This window comes from Myodes glareolus, chromosome 4, assembly GCF_982192425.1.
Source record: "Myodes glareolus chromosome 4, mMyoGla1.1, whole genome shotgun sequence".
NCBI classification, from domain to species: Eukaryota; Metazoa; Chordata; class Mammalia; order Rodentia; family Cricetidae; genus Myodes; species Myodes glareolus.
In genome coordinates, this window is record NC_142029.1 from 28,105,643 (window position 1) to 28,127,697 (window position 22,055).

At 45.3% G+C, this 22,055-nt stretch overlaps 1 long non-coding RNA gene across 1 annotated transcript in view; it reads right to left on the reverse strand.

Moving 5' to 3' along the window:
- The window catches only part of LOC146894586 (uncharacterized), a 39,574-nt gene extending 17,993 nt beyond the window's left edge, over positions 1 to 21,581 (reverse strand). The window contains exons 1-3 of the long non-coding RNA XR_015001772.2: positions 21,290 to 21,581; positions 18,913 to 19,040; positions 17,175 to 17,284 (exon numbers count right to left, since the gene is read on the reverse strand). This is a non-coding gene — a long non-coding RNA (uncharacterized LOC146894586). The remainder of the gene's footprint in view (positions 1 to 17,174; positions 17,285 to 18,912; positions 19,041 to 21,289) is intronic.
- Between the last annotated feature and the right edge of the window lie 474 nt (positions 21,582 to 22,055).

A 22,055-nucleotide genomic window follows, 5' to 3' on the forward strand; every position in this document is an offset into this window, starting at 1 on the left:
AAAGTTACTCATCGGGAAACTTACGTCTAGGGTTTTTTGGTGACCTATTCTATTGTCCCCCGACCACTTCACTCGGAAGTAATATTGTTTGTGAGACAGAAAATTGAGAAAGGGAACTGAGTGGAAATGTTCATCAGAGACAGAAGGGTCACATGGACTGAGGGTGTGGCCCTCGTTTCCAGCATTCTCTCTGAATGACCACAGGACAGGGCTGGCCAGCAATGACCAGAGTCCAGCCTTGCTTGAGGGATCTGGCATGCAGCGCAGGCACAGGCCCACAGAGAAGCCAGTCCAATGCAGTGAGCAAAAGCGGGGAGCAGCAGGGACAGAGGGAAATGGGCAGGACCTCCGGGACAGGAAGTCAGGAGGTGACAGAGAGTGGCAAGAGGAACTTGTCCACATTAGTGATGGGCCCTATTAACGATACATAGAATTTACCTTGAATTTTAGAACTTAGCAAGTGGTACCTTGCATACGAAGGGAAGAGAATAGAGCCAAGAGGTAGGCCAATAATAAACAATGATACCTTGAAGGGGTATGATTAATTTGATAGGTCTTCAGTAAAATGGAGGAATTGAGATTTTTTTTTAGACTCTAGCTGCTAGGCCAATCTACAGCAAATGGGTGGGTAAACCAGTGAATCTGGGGGAGAGCTGACTGTGTGCTCGCATGGAGAGTGTCGCAGGAAGATAAACCACCAACTTGCAGTAATGGTCCGCGAGGAGGGAGCGAGCACTTCTTGTAGAGACAGCCCTTCAAAGAAATAAACCTTGTGCAGATTGGGAAAGGTTTTACCTTTTAATAAACAATCCTGTTCTCTGATTTCTGTTTTAGACTAACTTCATATGCAAGCATTTCCCATATCTGGTTTATTTTAAAGAGCCCAAGTACGGAGAGTTTAAGCATAATCTCTAGCAGTTATTTTTCCCTGCATGTTTATTAGCACTTAGGAAATAGCTGCTTAAGATTCTGGGGAGAGATCCCAGAGGATCGAGAGCTTGCTGTGGAAGCCCAAAGACCTGGGTTTGGATCTCCAGAACCCAAGTAAAGCATCTGGGTGTGGAAGCACACGGTTGTAACCCCAATGCCAGGAGAGAGGTGCAGAAGAACACACACCTCCCTGGCTAGCCAGACAGGAAGTTCCCTGTACAGTGAGAGTCGTTGTATCAAAAGATGAGGGGACGAGTGACGGGAGGAGACCCCAGAGTCAACCTCTGGTCTACGCATTCACATGCGCAAGTGGACACATCCACACATAAAAGCACACATGCACACATGTGTATAACCATTCCCCCCCACACACACAAATACACGGGAATAGCTATCTACCGAGTTCTTTGAGACTACAGTGCCTGCCTTTACTGTATCACTTCATGTGATGATTTCTACATACTAGTACTCAATGAACCCATCCTGTACAAATATCTAAGTGTTTACCAAAACGATGTCTACATTAGATCATAAACGAGAACATGATTGCATACGCCTAATCCTCCTCTTCAGAGAGGAGCCTGGCTATTGTGGTTTGATGTCCTCTTATCTGGCGTGACTCAGAGCACACACTGGCACATGTGTTTATCCGGCTCTTGAGAGAGCAAAACTGCATTTTGATCATTCCAAATTTTCGGTTAATTTGACCTGTCTTCTCCCTCCCCCTGGGCAATTAGTTCAACTTAATGAGGTCATTTTTTTCTGGTGAGTCTGATTTCTCTCTGAGACCAGTCAAAGAACCCGTGGCATCTGCTTCTCCTTTGGCCTGACTCATTGGATGACCTTCACGACGAAGGCTCTGCTTCCCTAGGAAAGGTGGCTATATTGATTGCAGCTGGAGGTTGCTGGCTTCTCTGGTTGTTTGATGGATGGGGGTGTGCTGCGGCGAAAGCAGCCTACAGGGAGACCCTCCCGTGTGCGGGCGGGAGGAAGGAAGTTCGTGAGTACCACAAAGTTGTCCCAGTTCCACCGAAAACTGGGGGTTTTGGGTAAATTGTGTCTAAAAACACTTGCAAGCCCCCAGACAAAATATATAGCTGATTCAGACATGAAGACAGCCGTCAAAGGCATACCCACAAGCTCTGGGAAATTACAGACATCGGTTATTAGTCATTCTTACAGGCAATCGAGAGTATTGTTGAAAAAAATTCAAATTGGATGCTGTGAGTAAAGACCTGTACATTTCTGGTCTGGATTATAAAATTACCAGGATCAATTCAGGAAATTAATAGGAGACCTTGCTCTGCGAAGCCAGCTAGCTTCATTTTCTGTCAAGTTCAGTCTGGATGCAGGTGTTCTCAAGTGCATGCGAGGCTGTGATAGAATACCGAGGCTCTCACTAACTTGGTCATATTAAATGTAGACTTCCTAGTGGAAGGGGGACTCACAAGCGGAGGCAGGTGCCCAGGGGGTTTGTTGAATTTGCCATTGATAGAAGATGATGGGCTGTGTGGCTTAGTTGCTGCCCAGCATGCAAGAAACTTTGAGCTCAGTCCCCAACACTGTGTAAAAATGGCCTGGTGACACAGGCCTATAATCTCTTGGGGCAGAAGGATAAGAAGTTCAAAGTCATCCTCAGCTGTATTGTGAGTTTGAGGCCAGCCTGGGCTATATGAGACACTGCCAGCTTGACTGGTCTTGGAATCATCCAGGACACAGTTCTGGGCATGTCTGTGAGGATGTTTCCAGAGACGTCTAACAGAAGAGATTAAGACACACCCTGAACACAGGTCCCAGGCCGAAAAAAAAGGCGGATGGAATGCGAAAGCGCTACTCTTTCTCTCGCCTTTCTTAGGGACACCCGGGCAATGTGACCAGCCGCCAGCCTCTTCTGCTGCCATGCCTTCCCAGCGCGATGAACCATGTGCCCAAACCTTCCCTGTCTTAACTCGCTTCTGTCATGGGTTTTGTTGCAGCAACCAAACAAGTACCCAATACTTGCCAGAGATGTGCAAGGAGCAATGAGGACCTTTCAGAGCAGCTGTCTGCTCATAGCCCGTGTGCTCAGGGGTCCTGGGTAGAAGGGAATCTCAGGAACCTTCTGTGGGTGCAAGGGGTTCTTCTGTCATAGAAGAAGCATCCAGGGTTTATAGTCATATGCAATGATAAAAAGGCTATATTTGAGGGCAGTGGCTCCTCTCAAGTGTTCTCTGTCTCTGTCTGTCTCTCTGTCTCTGTCTCTCTCTATCTCTCCCTCCCTCCCTCCCTAGAGCCTGGAATAGGGACAAGAAAGCACCCGAGTGGGAAGATTGTGGAATATAAATGCCCCTATAGTAACTTAGCACATTTTACAATTCTGAAAGCTATGACTGCATTGTAGCTATGCCACAAACGTCCAGAAATGCTCTCTCTAGAACATAGAGCACATGCCTTCTACCTGTGAACCACCCACCACCCCCAAATCAAAACTGCCCAGACCCAAGCACCTCCACCAATCCTTGAGGTAGGAATTCTGCAAGGTGAATCTCCTAACAAGCTGCCTTTTCAAAGGCTTTTCAGCTCTCAAAAACATGAAAGCTGTGTTTAAAAATTTAAGGTCTGCTATGCACCGCTCTGTGGAGCAGCACCAGGGCGTAGCTTTTTGCAGACCCACGATTCCCCAAACCCCAACTCTTTAAATTAAGATGTTCGCGGCAGCTGCCGTGGTTAATGGCATGCACGCAGGATTGGCTATTAATTATTGCTCTGGTTTTTGCAACTCTCCCCTCATATTCCACTACCGAAGTCAGAATCATTGTGTCAACTATTTTTAGGGCTTTAAAAGAGAAACCTTGTTTATTAGAAGGTATATATTTTTTATTTTTTTTACTTTATGGTGAAATTTTCCAAAATACTCGAGGGTTGAGAGGAAAATGCAGTCTGTCGATGAACCCCCTCATTCTGCTTCAGCACCACCCACATTTTTCCCATTGTACTTCATCTATCCTTGATTCCCACATATGCACTTTTGTAAGTTTTGCTGGAACATCCTAGTGGAAACCTCAGACAGTCCGTCTCAGCTCTAGATGCTCTGAGGCAGATCTTTTCATAAGACTTCTAAATGACCACAGCACCATTAGCACACTTAGAATTAATAATTCCTTAATACTGTGTAGTGTGGAACTGAGGTTCAACCTCACAGTTCTTTTATCAAAGGAAGAGCCAAACCAAGAAGAAAACCATTGAACGCTAGCTGGACAGTGCTCATGAAGTCTTTCCGCAACCTAAAGTGGGCTGTTAACCATCCCTCAGGAGTATCTCACACTAACACGTGCACACACGCACACACACAAGTATACATACAGCACATGCACACAGACATTATACATACAATTACATATGCATACATATATAATATACACATACATACTCAACACATGCATATACATGTATATACTTACACTGCACATATGCTACACATACACAACTTTTTGCATTTTTGTATACATATATACTATACATACAATTACACACATGTGTATAAATACAGATACAAATATGCATACATGTATGCACATAAAAGCATGTATATATACACATAAAAATACACACACATGCGCAATACCTGCATACACATTCACATGTGCACATACAAATGCATACCTGCACATAAACACATACACATAAACATATGTACACATAAACATATACTTAACACATATAGACACACATCCATGTACATACACACAGGTGCACATACCTTCACATACTCATAAGCATGCATATGCACATACATAGATATATTTGCACGCACACATAAATACATAGTTGCACATGCACTCACACAGCTAATTGTCTTCTTGAAAGCCTCAGCAGAGGTCTGTCCTTGACCGTGGACCTCCAGAGTCCTTGTGAGAGTAATTCTGTGCTTAACAGAAACCTGGCCTGGGTAATGACCCGGTATTGTAGATCTGTGGTGGGGATTCTCCAGCACTGAGATAGAGAGCATCATTTTCTTGCAGTAACGACTCCTCCCAGTCCTTTTGATTCTCCTTGGTCTCTATGCGCCTTTGAGAGCTCTTTCCCCAGCATTCTAGTGAGATCCTCCACTCTTCCTGCCAAGCTCTGCTCAACCAGATAGGAGGAAAAATGCGAACCATGTGAACTGGTGATAGATGAGCTTCCTGCTACCCAAGCTTTGTGAACCAGGTTTTTAACAGTCTCCTCATTCGGGTTCTGTTTAAAACCTCTGCAATGGAGGGACACATTTTACAGAAAGGATGGACTTACTAAGCAACCAGTATTCAAATGCGATTAGACCAAAGGCAGGCACTTTTGGTTCACACTCAGCTTGAAAACCCTCTTTGATGGGGTTGTTTTCCTCTTCAACTTCTGAATCTAACTTCCTTTTATTTACAGAAGTCATTGTGTAGAAGTTTACCCTCCATCTTTTTCTAGGTGATACCTTTACTTCCCTGTTGTCCCATACACCTTGAGTTTCACAGCACGCGCACGCGAGCACACACACACACACACACACACACACACACACACACACACATCCAGGAAATCCTAAGAGAGACAGCTTGCATCAGAGATGAGATGAGCATCCTAGAAAAATCTTAAGTGACCAACGAACAAAATCCCCACCTAGGGATATCCAGGCTACTGTTGAACAAAGCAGCTTGCCCGTTTTCCTTCTGGTAGCTCTGTCATGGCGACATCCTTTTGCTAAAGTGAAAGGCTGGCTCAGAGAACATCAAACAGGGAAATGAAAATGTAACATTTTGATCAATTATCCAGTTTTTATTTTAAGCCTAAAATTCAGCTAATCAGGCTGCTTTGAAGGCTTCCTTCAAATGGCGGGTGTGTGTGTCATATAGCAGGAGCGCAGGAAAAATGAGCAAGTGAATCAATTAGCAGGGCGAGACACGATAGAGCACAGGAAACAATAATTCTTTTAGTACGTACTACCAAAAGGGAAACGCTACAGCTAACTTTTCAACCCACCTGTTGTGTGTGTGTGTGTGTGTGTGTGTGTGTGTGTGTACACGTGTGCATGCATGTCTGAAATTCATGCTTCATGAGCCAGTGGAGAAGTAAAGAATTCCCTTTGTGTGACTTAGAAATTAGAAGTCCTCCTTAAGTCTGTTCTACATAAGCCATGCATGAACCGTCAGTGTGGTTTTTTTCCCTCTGTGTGTATGTGTGTGCATATGCACGTGTGGGTGTTGCCACGTGTGTGTGTGTGTGTGTGCGTGCACATATGCCTATTTGGCTCAGATACCTATGCACCCGCACACGCAGGCATGTGCAAGCCATGATGTGTGTGTGTGTGGAGGTCAAAGGACAGCCTTGGCATTCTAACTTGTCTGAGACAGGGTCTCCCCTGTAGATCTCTGCCGCCAACACCAGGCTAGCCAGTCCAGGAGTTTCCAGCAATTCTCCTGTACCTGCTTCCCATCTCTCGGTCTGGCTTATAGATATGTATGCTGCAATGCCAGTGTTTACATGGCTTCCGGGCAGCCCATTTGTGGAAAGTTTCTGAGTGTTCAAACCTCCACCACTGGAATTCTGTTTCCCTCCTTACTCTTTGCTTCTCCATTGGGTCCTTTGACAGCAGATTCCTGTGACAAGCACGTTAACCACTGAGCCATCTCGGAAACCCATGAAGTCCCAGTCTGTGTGACACTTTAAAGGCAGGAGAGAAGAGAGCTTGTGACTATTGGGCTGTCATAGATACCGCACAGTCCCTCATTTATCTCCACTAACAAGTACATGGTGAGTCCCTTGGTCCTATACTACAGATGTGGATCAGAAATTACACTCACGTTCTGGGAATGACATTGCTTAAATTCAAACCCAAGCATGCTTACAGAGCCAGTGCAACAGGCTGCCCCCTGTAGGTTAGTAACTGCATGTGCACGCAGGAAAGATGAAAAGGATTGGTTCTGAATGAGGAATCAAATCTAGAGAAGTTGCTGTGCTTGCCACGACTGTCTGTGGCCCACTTCTTGCTCTAATGAGAGCAATGGAAAGTGTTCTTGGTCTAGAATCCTGCTGTTCAAAACTTAACCCACGGAGTGGAAGTCTGGGCTTCATCTGCAACCTTAAAAGTGTAGTCTCGGCACCTGTCCCAGACCTAGACAAAGTTCACAGTTTTAACAAGATCTTGGGATGATTCATCCGAGCATCAGACTTTGAGAAGTACCGACCTAGAGGCTGATAGGAAATGGCAATCAAATCTGCTGACTGAGTAATTCAAGGATGCATAAGATCATCTCTTGATAATTTTGCATTAGCTTCAGAGGGAGGATCTTCATTTTTTAATCTTTAAAAAGTATGCCAGAACTTCTTCCAACTAGTCACGACTAGTGACTTGAACTAGGAAAGCATTTTTTTTTCTTCCCAAACATTTTGGATTGCTGTTGTTACTGTTGTTATCATTACAAGGACCACAATGGTGATGTTAGTGATGACGATGGTGAATGGGTGTGCCGTGGCATGTCTGTGGAAGTCAGAGGGGAACTTTGTGGACTCAGTTCTCTCTCCACTTTTGTATGGGCTCCTTGAATTGAACTCTGGTCACTAGGCTTACACGGGGAACAGCTTTACCCACGGAGAAATCTCACTGGTCCTAGTCTGGTTGACTTATCTTTTAGTTTAAAATATGCAGAGGTATTTGGCCTGTGTGTCTGCACATCATATGTATGCAGTGTCCACAGGGGCCAAGAGAGGATGTCAGATCCCCTGGAAATGGACTTACAGTTAGTTATGAGTCACCATGTAGATGTTGGGAACCAAATCCAGGTCCCTCTTATCAACCAAACCCTATCTCCAGCCCCTCCTAGATTACTTTTTGAACCAGGCATGGGTTTGCACCCACGCACACAATAATGTACTTAATGAAAGCAAGCTAACCAGTGACTTCATTAGAAACCCCGCTGTTTGGAATGCACCAGGACACCGATCGTCATTTCATTATGTTTGCTTTCTAAAAATACAGTTTTGTTTTGTTTTTCAATGTGCAAAACAATGAACACAAACCTTAAAGAATGAATAGAGTCATGGTTTTTGTAGAGCCTATTTGCTGAGGCGTCTTCCAGTCTCTTTACCAAACCTCCAAGGATGATCTTTTCAGGCCACCGCATAACCCACGTGGCAGGCTGCAGCAGAGAGCTCTGTGTGACCGTGAGAACTTGCCCCTTGTCTGTGTCCGGAAAGTTTTGCAGGCAGGTAGACAAGACATGAAGATTGCTAGAGCACCCCCACTGTGCAGCTTTGTCGAAAGAAGGTTCTACCTGATCAGTGTTCAAACCTCCGCTACTAAATTCTACGTCTTCTTTGTTCCCTGTGTCCTTGTGCGCTGGATTCCTGCTCCTTGTAGGTCTTCCAGGGGCAAATGATGCCACGTCGGGAGGCATGGCCAAGGCCTTGCCTTGCCAAGTACACTACAGAAACCGTAAGACCATCTGTGTCTTCAAGGAACTGCTCCTCTCTTGCTTGAAATAACTAGCATCAGAAGGGGTGGCAAAGCCTCACACTTGGCATCAGCATGGACCGCCAGAGAGAGCTTTGTGCAAACACAGACCCCACTGACGACAAGTCAATAAGAATTGGAATCTGATCTCACCTTGGGCTCTCACTAGGCAAATGACTCTGGTCAGATCCCTGCAGTTCACAAGGTCAGGGCATCACGCCTGTGTAGAGGCTCTCATCCAACCTCTGCTGACCGTCTGAAATGAGACCAGCATTGTTCCATAAACAGAAGGAAGCCACGTTTTTGAATGCAGTGATGGCCTCCTTTGGCGTCTAGTCCAATATCACACTATAATTATTAAGTCATGTGAGTTGTTCATATTGTCACATTCTACCTTGACACTGCCATTCATTCCTACGCGGTGCTTTGATGACGGTGCCCTCCCATTTGCCCCCTCTTGCCCTCCCCCTCTTCCTTTCCCACCTGTTCCAGTTCTATTCTGTTGCTCGGAAAGCAACTTAGAGGAGGAATGGGTTGATTTCATTTTATACTCTTAGGTCCCAGACCATCATTGAGGGAAACCAAGGGAGAAACCTGCAGCCAAAACCATGGAGGAATCCTGCTCTCTGGCTCACTCGTATTACCCATGCTTAGCTAGCACTGCATGGCCAGCCTCAGTGAACAAACAAGATAGCCCCGCAAAGATATACCCACAGGACATTCTGATTTTGGTGATCTCTCCGTAGAGATGTTTCTCAAATGACTCAAGGCTGTTTCAGGTTGACATTTAAAGCTAGCTAAGACACCATCCTGTTGTCCCCTTCTCCTTTCCCATTCTTGTTCTCTCTGTCACTCTTCATCTCCCTCACTGTTTCCACATATGAAGCAAAACACGCAAAGCTGGCCCAGCCCGAGACTAGCTTATTTCACTTAGCATAATGCTCTCTAGTTGCATCAATTTTCCTGCAAACCTTGTGAGTTCTTGATGATTCAATAATGTTTTATTGTGTGTATATGTGCACACATGGGTGTGTATGTGTGTATATGTATAGCATCCCATCATCAGAAACCCATGTTACCATCCCAGAATCCCCCTGCCTGTGAACACACAAGCTTGCTACACTGTTTTTAAACAGAGGGGCTAATTTGGTCACTTTCCAATTCCCAGGGGAACTAGTTTTGTCCAGTGGGAGAAGCTCATTCATTGAGATGGCATCCTATGGAATCTTAGCTTGAAATATCAGGCATCCATACTTCACCAGCTGGTTGCTATTACTCTGTACTGCACATCCTGTTGTAAAACTTGTGTCTTGCAAATCAAGGGCTTTCCCCATATACTAAAATGCCCATTACAGGGGGCCAAGAAGACAGCTCAGTCAGTAAAATGCTTGCTGTACAAGTGTGAGGACCTGAGTTCAGATTCTCGGCACTCACATAAAAAGCCAAGCATGCTCTGCTTGGTTTTAGTCCCACCAATAGGAGACTGAGACGGGAGGATCCCCGAGGCTCGTGGATCAGTCAGCCCAATGAAACGGGCAACTTTAAGGTTCGGGTAATACAGGTAAAAGTTCTGTAATAAAAAAAAGAAGGAAAGAAGAGGGCGGGGGATGAAAAGTGATAGAGAAAGACGTCTGAACTCTACCTCCAGCCTCCAAGTGAGCATACACCTGTGTGGACACCTGCACACATACACAGACGCAAAAAATTGTATATATAAAAGATCACAGCAGCAACTCTTACATACTGAGAGCTTTACTATGTGGAAAGTTCCAGGACTGGGAACTGTGACTCAGCTCTCTTTCCTGGAGACCGACTTGCTTCTGGTACTTATTCACATCTTTCCAGCTGCTTAGGAAGGACTGAGAGGTGAACTGAGCCCGCCTGGGGGCATTGCATCAGCCTCCCTCCTGGGGAACGGGCCTGCTCCTTCAGAGAAGACTGGGATGGGAGGACGCGGGGCCAGGGCTTGGCCTGGATGGGGGAGTGAATTTCAAAATGTTCCTTTCGCTTTGGATCTCTCCTTCCTTCTGGCTGCTGTTTAGTCTCAGTTTCAAAAACCTCTACAAATATCCGTTCAGGGTTCTCTGAGAATGCCAACCGTAGGAACCAAGAATTTTAAGTACAGAATTAAACATTCCTTTTGTCTTTTTGCCAAACTGATAAAAGGCGCCTTTGGTTTTCTTGGTGGGTGAAAGGGAAAGAGACGAGGCCAAGTAGCCATTTCCTCTTGTCAAGGGACCTCTGGAATGGAGGTGAGGAAGGCCTGCAAGTTACTGCTGGTCACAAGGTTCAGCTATCCTTCCAAGGGGTCCACAGCATAGGTAGCTGGCTTTATCATGTTCTATCATGTTCATCTTCTCGTGGAAGATTATATTAATGACAGCCCTCTTCCTCTACCATTTAGAACAATTTAGTATAATCTTTCATTGCCAGAGAAATCCTGGCCACAGTCTGAAAAATAATAAAAGGGGCAGGAAATGAAAAATCTGTTTGCCTTACTGATAAACGTAGCCTACGTGGTTGGGTTATCCTTGCTTCCTCCGGGTTTAGAGTATCCACCGTGACTATTGAATAAGGAAAAGGCCTTGTAGCTACAAGCAGAGGGCCCCCAGCTTCCCAACAAAGAGACGAGAGTCTCAACTAGAAGCTTTGCTCCCAGACTTAGCCTAAGTGAGCAACTGCAGGGCAACCTGAGTTTTCACAGAGCAGTGAGTCCCTAACGCTGGCTTCCTGGGAAGCCCTGTAGCTGGGGAAGGAAGCTTCCCATCCTTTCTGGTCCCAGCAATCCTAAAAGGCTTCCTAGGACCCACATGGTCAGAGATGGTCCTGCTGTGTGAGAAAAGGAGGTGAGCCCTCCAGCCTTCTTGAAAACTGCCTGGGTTAAAATTGAGTCACATCCATCATGCACTGGCGTCCTTAAATACAAATAACCACGTATTTACCTAGGTAAGTACCTCAGCCTAGCTGGGTGCATATTAAAAAGACAAATCAAAAGAGCCCTGTGCCCCCACCCACGCAGACCTGATGCTACATGGCAACTGACATGTGACCTCACTCTTGCCTTGACGTGGGGAGTGGTGTGCCTTGGGTGAACTGGAAAGTGTGTATGTGGCAGTGGAGCTCCATTCCTTTAGCTCTGTTCAGATGACCCAGGAACCCCAGCCTTGCATTGCTAAACTTTGTATTCAAGAGAAGGTAGATACAGGGCTGCCTAGATGACCCAGCAGGTAAAGACTCTTGTTGCCAAACTTAATGGCCTAAGTTTGATCCTCTGGGGCTTCCATGGTGGGAGGAGTGAACTGATTCCCTCAAGGTTTTCTCTGGCATACACATGTGCTGTGCATACACAACCAATCAATCAATCAATGAAAAAATATATAATAGATGCATCTTTTTAAAGGATACACCTGGGTATTTTGAATGCAAGATACTTCAGTTTAGTTTGGTTTACTTTAGTTTTATGGCAGGGTCTGGCTTTATAGCCCAGGCTAGAGATTAACAGTTCAGGCTAGCCTCACATTTAGGATCCTCCTGCCTCAACTTCAGATGTCCTGGGATACTAGGCATGTCCCATCTCACCCAACTTTGTGTTGTCTTAATTTAAAGACACTAGATAATATGCCAGGTGTAGTGGTGTGCATTTGTGATCCCAGTGCTAGAGAGACAGAGAAAAAGGGATCCCTAGAGCCTACTGGCCAGACAGTCTAGCCTAACACGTGAGTTTCAGGCCAAGGAGAGACCCTGTCTCAAAGGAATGGACAACTTACCTGACAAGGTCACAAAAGTTGTCCTCTGGTTTCCACGCATAAGCATACACATATATATGCACACACATCCACAAACTTGTACACACGTGTTTATACTCAAACACACACACATTCACAGATATGTGCATACATGTGTATGAACACATGCATGTATACACACACATTCCCACACAGTATGTACACACACATGCATGTACAGACACACATGAAAATAAAAGTGCTAGACAATCATTTGTAATGTAAACAGATCTTGAGCAAAACTTGCACTCTCACACCTGGATTATATTGTTATCTCTAAAGTCCACCACGTCCTGTTTAGGATCCAAGTTCCATGTGAAAATACCAGACAGGGTTTCTATGATAACAAACATCACTTCTCATACTCAAAGTAGAAAAATATAGCGTCACTGATGTTCCAATGTTTCATTTTTAAGGAAACAATCAGTGTCTTAAACTGCGCTTCCCCAAAATAGTCTTGTTGTGCTGTGACAGAAAAGAGAATTGAACCCTCTCCATTGTATTATAATTTGCAGCATCTTGAGAGCAAGCGTGGGAAGCCTAAGGAATTCGCTGTTTTATTATAATTTGTTTGAGGAAATGTGTTTTGAGTGTTGGTTCTTTCTAGTACATCGTGGATACAAAAGAGCATTGCTACAAGCATTTGAAAAGCTTGGAGGGCTGAGCAGTGGAGAAGCTATCTCACCCAGAGGAAGTCATCTCCCTCTGGCTCTTGAGCTAGATGGTTTCAAGGCAGAAGGAGAAAGCAAGAGTAAGAAGAAAGAGCAAGGAGTCAATAAGGGATGGATGGGACAAAACTAGCTACTATTAGGACATCCTCCCAAGACAGGGGTTCCTCAGTGTAGCCCCCCCCGCCACACACACACACACACACACACACACACACACACACACACACACTCACACATGTACTGTAGAATAGTTTGAGTTGTTCATGTGTGCACATGGAAGGTGGGGCAAAACAAAGAGCAGTTGGATTCACCTTATGTTACCCTTCAACATCCCATTGGCTTCTAAGCAATTGCTACCTGAAGCCGTCCATCTTCTTGAGGACTGTCAGCAACTTTCTGACATGTGTTCATTGCATATTCATTTCTTTAATAAATACATATCGATTGCCACTGCTGTGTTTGGCAGCTGTTTGGGCTGAAAACGAGGTTGGCAGCTGAGGAAGAAAGCTGAGGAATCAGTATGCAGTTTCAAAGAGGGAGTGAGGGATGGGTATCAGTGACTCTCTGGGTGAAATAAGAGATACCCACGGCCTAGAGGACATGTAGATCGTGTTGGGAGCTGTCCAGAGAAGTGACATCGGTAACCCATCTTTGTAGAGAGAAACTCTTCTTTGGGCTACATTTGTCCAAATTGGGCTGCAAGGGTTGAGTTGGCTGGAAAAGCCCTCATATGAGGCAGAGTTAAACCAGTCTGGAAATTCTAGCCTCTACACCCTACTTTCTAGCAGAAGGGGATGCTCAGCATGGAGCCTCTATTCCCTGTTACACCTCCAGGGATGGAGTAGAGCTTTGCTAGGATCTCATTTCTTCTATAGTTGAAACCAGGACTGTAGGAAGAGCCCTGCGGTACCCCAAGGACCATTCAGAAGGCTTATCAGTCTTCCCACTGCTTGGAGCAGAGCTGGTATTCCATAGCGAACACGGGACTCGAGATATTGTGTTAGTTTTCTGTTGTTGTAATAAAATACAATGACCAAGGCAGCTTTTATAGAAGGAACTGTTATTTGGGCTTGTGGTTCCAGAGGGCTAAGAATCCATTATGGTGGGAAGGCATGGCAGCAGGCAGGTATGGGGGTTAAAGCAAGAAGCTGAGAGCTCACAGCCTCAATGACAATCACAAAACAGAGAAAGTGAACTGGAAGTAGATTGAGCTTTTAGAACTTTCCAAACCCATTACCAGTGACATCTCCAGCAAGACTGCCCCTCCTAAACCTTCCCAAACAGTGCCACCAATTGTACTCGAAGAATTCAAACACCAGAACATAGGGGGGCATTCTCATTCAAACCTCTGCACACATGATGTGTGTCCTGTTCATTTATATAACCAGTTCTTCCCCAGCCCGTGTCAAAGGCAGGATAGAACTTTGTACAGAGTGATAGAACCTGGATCAGAATCCAGGACCCCCTCTATTACACAAACCTTGGAACACCATGAGCCTGGAGTCAAGATAGAATCACCAAATTAACAAAACTCTTGATATTTATTCCTTGCCTTTTTACCAAAACCCTTGTTGGCCCCACCTCCTCCCCGCAGCCTTGGTCTCAATGCAGCCTGTGGAGGCTGGGCAAATCAAAGAATTTGAGGATTCAGATCTCCATGGAACCTGGCCTTCCATACTCAGCCTGCTACTAGTAAGCTGTGAGATTTCACTTCTTTGAGTTTTTTTCTTAATGAAATAAGAATAATATAATTTTTCATGTTGTAGAATTAAACAAGAAGCTACATGTAAAATATCTGGTACATAGTAAAAGCAATGAATAAGAGTTATTAATTACTGCTGCTAGAAAAAGGACTACCCTAAATGTAGGCAGTTCAAGGAGGAGTTTCTACGGAGCTCATTGAGCTACCGGAGGAGACACGAGGGTGGTGTTCTCCTCTACCTACTCATAGGCCCTTTGCCAGCTGTCCTGGTGTGACATCAAGGCCTCGTCCCTACAAGGCCTGTGGTGTCTTTGAGCTGGGCTATAGCTTTCTGCGGAGTGTGGATTTTACCTTATCGTCAGGACTTGTTCTCAGCCTGACCCCTGGATGCCCTGTTAGCAGATAGAACTCCTGATTCACTTCCTTCTCAGCAATCTACCGCATAAACAAGCTGGAGCTCCAAGATATAAATAATTCTAACTCTAATACCAAACAGACCTAGCCACACTTTGCTGCTGCTATAGCCTCAGAGTGGGGAGGGTGTGCGTGTGGGGGGACTGGAAGGCTTGGGAGGGATGGGGAGATGTCAGACGGTAACAGGGATTGCGAGGAGTGAAGGGAAGGAATGCTGGGCAAATATTAAGGAGCATTCCATCACAGCCTTTGACAATAGAAGCTATTTCTGAGTGTCTCTCCCACCCACTGCGGGACACACATAGACACAAATGACGAAGGTGCTCAATGTGTAAAACTAAGTCACAATAAAGTGCCACTTAGATGGGAAGCTGGTGAGATTGTGCTATTTAGAAGATGAGGATGAATGGGGAAAGAAAATAAAGGAAGAAGGAAGGAGGGGAGGGAAAGAAGGAAGGGAAGGAGGGGAAAGGGAGGGAGAGACGGAGAGTGGGAGGGAAGACCCACAGGCTCAAGCACCCGAGGACCATCCAACTGATTTAGGAAATCCTCGTGTCAGATAAAGTGCTGTCTCCCCCCCAGCATACACTGTATACCCATGTTTTCTAAACAAGGAGTGACCTTAGTACCCTCAATACAACAAATGCCAACTCCACTTAAGCTAAGTAAGAATCAGAAATGAGTTGTTACCACAACAGGTCAAAAGATATACTTCCCTCCACACAAAATCAATTTATTAATTGACTTAGTTTTCTCTTTGGGATAAGATCTTTTGAGGGTGTGCTTTTATCAAAGTTCTCATGTCCTGGCACAAGACTGTCAAGTTCAAGAAGTGTGACTTAGGCTTTATTTATTTACTTTGGGAAGCTTTCTCAGCCTGCACAAACACCTCTTCCTGCTCATCAGTTATTGATCAAGACATTGCTATCGGCTTCTGTCTCTGAGACGGGTTTGCACATATTTCAGCCAATGGGGTGTTTTAAAATGAATAGAAGACATGCTCCAGGCAGCAGGGCAGATCCTGCCAGGTTTAGATCTCTCTTAATTCAAAATACGTAGACTTTTAGCTCATCTCTGGTTGCCTTCAGAGGCAGAGGCTTTGGAAACAGACTATCCAATCAAGAATGACCCTCGCTTACTACACTATCTCCCCTTCCAAAAAATACCTCACGCAAAGCCACACGATTCAGCTGACCAGACTTACGAGAGAACTATGGCCAAGGGCTGACGCGCTACTTGAAGGCAGTGGGTCAAGTGAGAAGTGGAAAATCTGAGTTATCCACATCACTGGGACTTCAGAGACAACCAAGCAGAAAGTAGGGAGCTGTGGCTTTCTTTGCTGGCATCCCCACTAAGCCCACACTTTGTGGACCCAATGAGGGGAGGGTGAAGAGGCAGTGCATTCTACCACAAATCCTGTCCCTTTGTTCATTTGACAACGCACATCAAAGTTGCGTGACTTTTCAATGAGATGATTAAGTGCTTTGAGGTCACAAAGACCTACATCCCTACAGCGTATACCCTCTCGCTATGCTTTCTATAGCTCCACGTCCTCACCGAGACACCGCGAGACCTCTCACCTCTTTCCACCTGGGGACCTTAGGAAGATTAATTAGGTAGATCTGTAATATACTTGGCTCTCCTTGGAGAAAAATTCTACATAAATGCGAAGTATTATTATTTCTAAGCGGGGTGATGCTTATTAGGTCCTTGTAGGATCATTAAGCAAATAAATTATCATCCCTTTGGAGAAATTATCTCCTGGCTTGCCTAATTCTTAAGTCTATAGAACAGACAATGCTCTCAAGTCCTCTGTCTCTCTCTTTCCCGTGTGTGTGTGTGTGTATGTGTGTGTGTGTGTGTGTGTGTGTGTGTGTGTGTGTGTGAAAGGAGGGATGTACTCACTTCTACACGGGCATGTGAAGCTAAGGGTAGATGCTAACCCTTCTTCTCTATCACTCTCTATATTGATACAGAGTTTATATTGAACCTAGAGCTCACCAATTGGCTAGACTAACTAGCCAGTGAGCTCTAAAGATGGCCTCTCTACCTCCCCTCACAGACTCACATGGCCACACCAGCTTTTTATAACATGGGTACTGGGGATCTGAACTCAGGTCCTCATGTCTGCATAGCAGGTCTCCTACCCATGAAGCCATCACCCTCAAATTTTTTAAAAGAATTTTTAAAGGGCAGGGTATGTCAGTACACACCTTTAATTCCAGCACTCAAGAGTTAGAGGTAGGTGAATCTCTGTGAATCTGAAGCCAGTCTGGTCTAAGCAGTGAGCTCCAGGTCGATCAGGGCTATGCAGTAGCCCCTTCTGAAAACAAAACAAAAGCGTGTTTTTCAAGGGAGGAACTTGTGGATTAGTAAAGGAGACTAGAATGAAGTTCTGGTTTGAAGCATAGCTCTGGAAGCTTGTTCTATAAGGACTTAGTTACCAAAGAAAATACCTCCTGCTCTGTGATTTCAACAAATGCCCCTGACTCGTGTGCGTGGTAGTCACATGCTAAAGACAGCGCTGCGTGGCTGAGTCTGTTCCTTCTGTGGCCTTTTGCCCCTGTGGTTGTTGGATCCTTTGATTAAATCACACTGTAGTTAAGTAACTATTCAGAAGTCACAGGGTCGTCCTTCCCAACATACTTGTGGCCATATTTTTACAAATTGATAATGTAAGTTATGAGTGGAAAATTTGAAACCCAAACTCCGATCCACAGAAATTTCAGAAAAACTCAAACCAGCATTACGTTTAACTTTGCCTCATTTTCCACTTCGTGTCAAAATTCCTTATTTGGGGTTTGAAACAGCATTAGTCTTCAGATAAAACCAACTGGCATGCCCTGTGGGTCATTTGATACCAGGACATGAGGACATCTAAGTTGTCACTACACATGGATGGGAAACTGTCTGTTCTTTCTCAATTCTCTTTCTTTAGGAGAGGGACACAGAAATATTATAATAAGAATGAGGGAAGAAAACTAAAAAAATCCTGAGAATTTACACATTCTTTTAGTGTGTGTGTGTGTGTGTGTGTGTGTGTGTGTGTGTGTGTTTGTGGTGTTGGGGAGTGTACACACAACAGCCCACTTGTAGAGACCAGAGGACAAACTGGGGGAATTGTTTCTTCCCTGCCATATGTAGATTTCAGTCATTGCACTGATCTCCTGCTTGGAGGCCAGAGCCTTCACCCACAGAGCTATCTTCCTGAACCCTTGAGAACTCAGAGTGAGTCATCCAGAGCTTTAGGAAGCAAACACAGCCGTACTGCCACAGGTTCCCGACGAGCGTTGCCAGCCTCCCCAAGTTACCAGGAGATGCCCAAAAATCAAATTATGACACATTAAACTCACTTCCAGGAAGATGTCATGTGGGTCAGTATGAAAAGCAACGTGATTTCACACGCATACTCCTTCAGCACCCAGAGTGAGTCCAGGATGCTGATGGGAAGAATCACAAGCCACCATTGTGCTACACCCAAGGGCAGCCTCGGTTTAGAACTGAGTGGTTGGCCCAGAAGGCCTCCGGTGCTGGTCTCTAACAGCCTTAGCTTAGGAACCTTCTGACTAGATGATCGATTTAAAGCACGGGTGACCAGTCCTAGCTCATGCTCCCCATGAGTTCTTAGTCAACTGTTGCAAGTTCTTGTTTGAAGGGAAGACTCTGCTTCTGAGACATTGAAGCAAAACCTGCCATGACTGTGTATCTAATACCAGGGGAAAGAAAACAGCAGGGGAGAGGCCCGATGATTGTTTTGATTCTTTTTCTCTTGTATCTCAGCCTCTCATCTCCACCCTGTAAGATGCCTCCAGCATCTTCAGGGAGTCACCTAGGTGGTGTGACAAGCCTGTTTGTGGGTAGTGCTGGGCGTGACGGAAAGACGGAAAGGCAGGGCAGGAGCATCCTCTCTCTCTGCAACCACACACAGCCAAGGCCCCTCCCACAACTCACCTCCAGGCTGAAACCTTGAAGAGACAGCAGAGGGAAGGAAGCATGTAAACAGCTTCCAAAAGCACCCAGATGTTACCCTTTGCCCAGATGAACTTGGAGCCATGGTTCTCATCATACAGCTGTGCTGCCTGGAGTCCAAAGTAAAAGTCTTAGAGAGCAGGAAGGGCTTTTAACACACTTACTAGAATCGATGTTTCTCTAAAGGCAACTTCAGTTATCAAAATCAAAGTTATTTTATTTTATTATATTATTTTATTATTATACAAATGGAAAACTATATCAATGAATCTAAAAATTATTATTTTTATGCATTTCATTCTGATCTTTTCATTTGTTTCTTTGCTCTCTTCTTTCCTTTGTCCTTTATTTCTTTTTAAAATCCCTTTAAGAGCTCTTTTTTTTTTTTTATAAAACCAAGTACTGTGTTTCTAGCACAAACACAGGGTGTTTGGCAATGTATTGCATTAATCAGAATGCAGGGTTGGTGAGAGCGTCTCCTGCGCCTTCCCCGCGGCCACCATCAGAAAAGATAACTAACGTGAGACCAGCGGCCAACTCCTCAGTCCCTGGGACAACTGGAGAAAATGTTAGGGCGGCATCCCTCTAATCGCCAATAAGCAGATTAAGCCTCCAAGCTCCAGTGGTAAAACCTGCTCACCCCTGTCACCGACTCAGCCACACTCGCGTGACCCACTGCCAGCGCTGATTAATCGTGAGTCCTGCTTCTCTGAGGCAAAGGGAGGGACTCGTGCATCCCCTCGGCACCCTTCATCTGTTCTGTAGGCGTAGAAGAAAGTAGAGAATCTGGCCAGAATGCCTCGGTTCTGTATCTGTCAGTGGGGTTAGGTCCTTCGAGGAACTTTTCAAGGTGAAAAGCTAACATCACCTCCATGGGCATCAAGGGTAAAGTCCTTAAGTAAAGTCCTTAACCCTGCAACTTAATGAGAGAACAATTAAGGACCTCTTTAAGCAGCTTAGATTTATCTTGTCAATGTAAGTGATGGGAGGTTTCTTTGTGCACTTTAGAAAAGAGCGTGTGTGTGTGTGTGTGTGTGTGTGTGTGTGTGTGTGTGTGTGTGTGTTAATCTAAAGCATCACTTCATTATGTCGCCATCCACACTGTCCCTTTATGATAGACAGGGTTCATCTATTCCCCTGCTCTAAACTTAATTACTTTGCAATTAATTCTTTGTTGAAAATAGCAAGGCTCCTAAACTCGGAACATCTCTTTGTGAGGAAAGCTGTTTATGGATAGAGGTCAAGAGGACGTGTTGGAATATTCCACAGTACTGCCACAGATATTCTGAATGAGAGTGTCGAGAGAGGAAAGGGCTTGCTCCAAACAAGGTGGCCATGGAAGTAGAGGCTTTCTTTCCAAGCAGACTGAGTTCAGGTTGGCCTCCAAGAATGAATTTTAGGAGCTGGTCATTCTGCTCAGTGGATAGAGCACTTGTCTAGTAAGCGCAAGGCCCTGAGTTCCAGCCCCAGCACTCTATAAACGCATCAGGGAGGTGGACTTGGTGGCACATGCCTTTAATTCCAGCACTCAGAATACAGAGGAAGATGAATTTTTATGAGTTTGAGGCCAGTTGGCTCTACATAGTGAGACCCTGTTTCAAAAAAAAAAAAAAAGAAACAAAAGATCCACAATGAAGAGGGCATGGTGTTTGGTGGCTATACCCCCAAACTCTTCGGAGGAGGATCCGAAGTTCAAGCTCATTTTCTCAGTTTGCTTTCTATTGCTTTTTTAAACACCATGACCAAGACCAGCTTGGAGGGGAAAGGGTTTATTTCAGCTTGTCACTCTCTTGTCACACTCCGTCACTGATGGGGGTCAGAGCAGGAACTAAAGGCAGGAACCTGGAGGCAGGAGCTGAACAAGAAACCACGAAGGGATGAGGTGATGTGTCTGGCTTGTTACCCATTGCGCACTCAGCCTCCTGTCTTCTATACCCCAGGACCACCTGCCCAGGGGTGGAATTATCCACAATAGGCCGGGCTCTGCCACATCAGCCATCAGTGAAGAAAATGTCCCCACAGGCTTATTAACTACAGGCTAACTGATGGGGTATTTTCTCAGTTGGGGTTCCCTAGCTTACGTCAAGGTGACACAACTAACCAGTACAGTTTGAGGCCATTGGAGGACACATAAGACCAACCCCTACCCCAGCCATCTCAAAAGGAAAATAAATCTTAAATACAGCATCATAGAAAAGTTTCATTTCAATCATCTAAGGAACTAGCATGCTGTAGGGCCTTAGTATGTATGTCACAGTCACAGTTGTACCTGAATTGTTAGTTAGTCTGAATAAACTCTTGGTAAAGACAGTTCACAGTAATACTACCCTACATGTAATCTATTTTTTTCTGAACTTACGTCCATATCCAGTTTTCCCCTTCCTGGTCCTTGTTGAGTGGCTTCTGTGCGTAAGATCGCTGAATCCAGGTCACATCTTTGTAAAGAGGGCACCCTCAGAGTCACTGCTGCTTGAGGCTTTGAGACCGGAAGGGCCTTCTCCAGTGGCCATAGCTGGTGAGTGTTGTTCCAGCTGAATATTGGTTGTCTGTGATGGTCTAGGCTGGAACCCTAAGTCGCGGTCCACAAGCCCTGTCCCTTACCCTTGTCAGTCTTTTAAGATGCTTTCCTGAGACTAGCCTGCACAGGATTTGACCACTTAATGCTTCTTGGGAGTGATCTAGGAAACACAGATATGACCTTTCTGTGCAGCTGGCGTCATCCAAGAGAGTCCCCTGGCCTTCAAAGTGCCGGGGACTGATAGCGCATCAGTTGGTGACCTTGAAGCCCTTCCCAGGGCGGCCTCATCAGTCTTCCTGTCAGACCCGGAGGTCAGCACTGAGCACATCAGCCACACAGAAGGATGGGGCACCTATCAAAGCGGCCTGAGTGTACAAGGACAGGACCAAAGGGAAGTCATGCTCTGAGCCAGGGTCAAGTAACCACAGGGAGCATGTGACAGAGAGGCGGGCTGCCAGAGTGAGTGAGGAAATGGGTAATGAGCGTGCAACCTCTTTACCTTCAAGGGATGGAGGGGAAGCATACTAGAAGGTTCTCAACGTTTTACTTGCTTTCCTCAAACATTTAAGAGACTGGGTCTCAGGCAGAGGTTTCTCTCCGGGCCTCT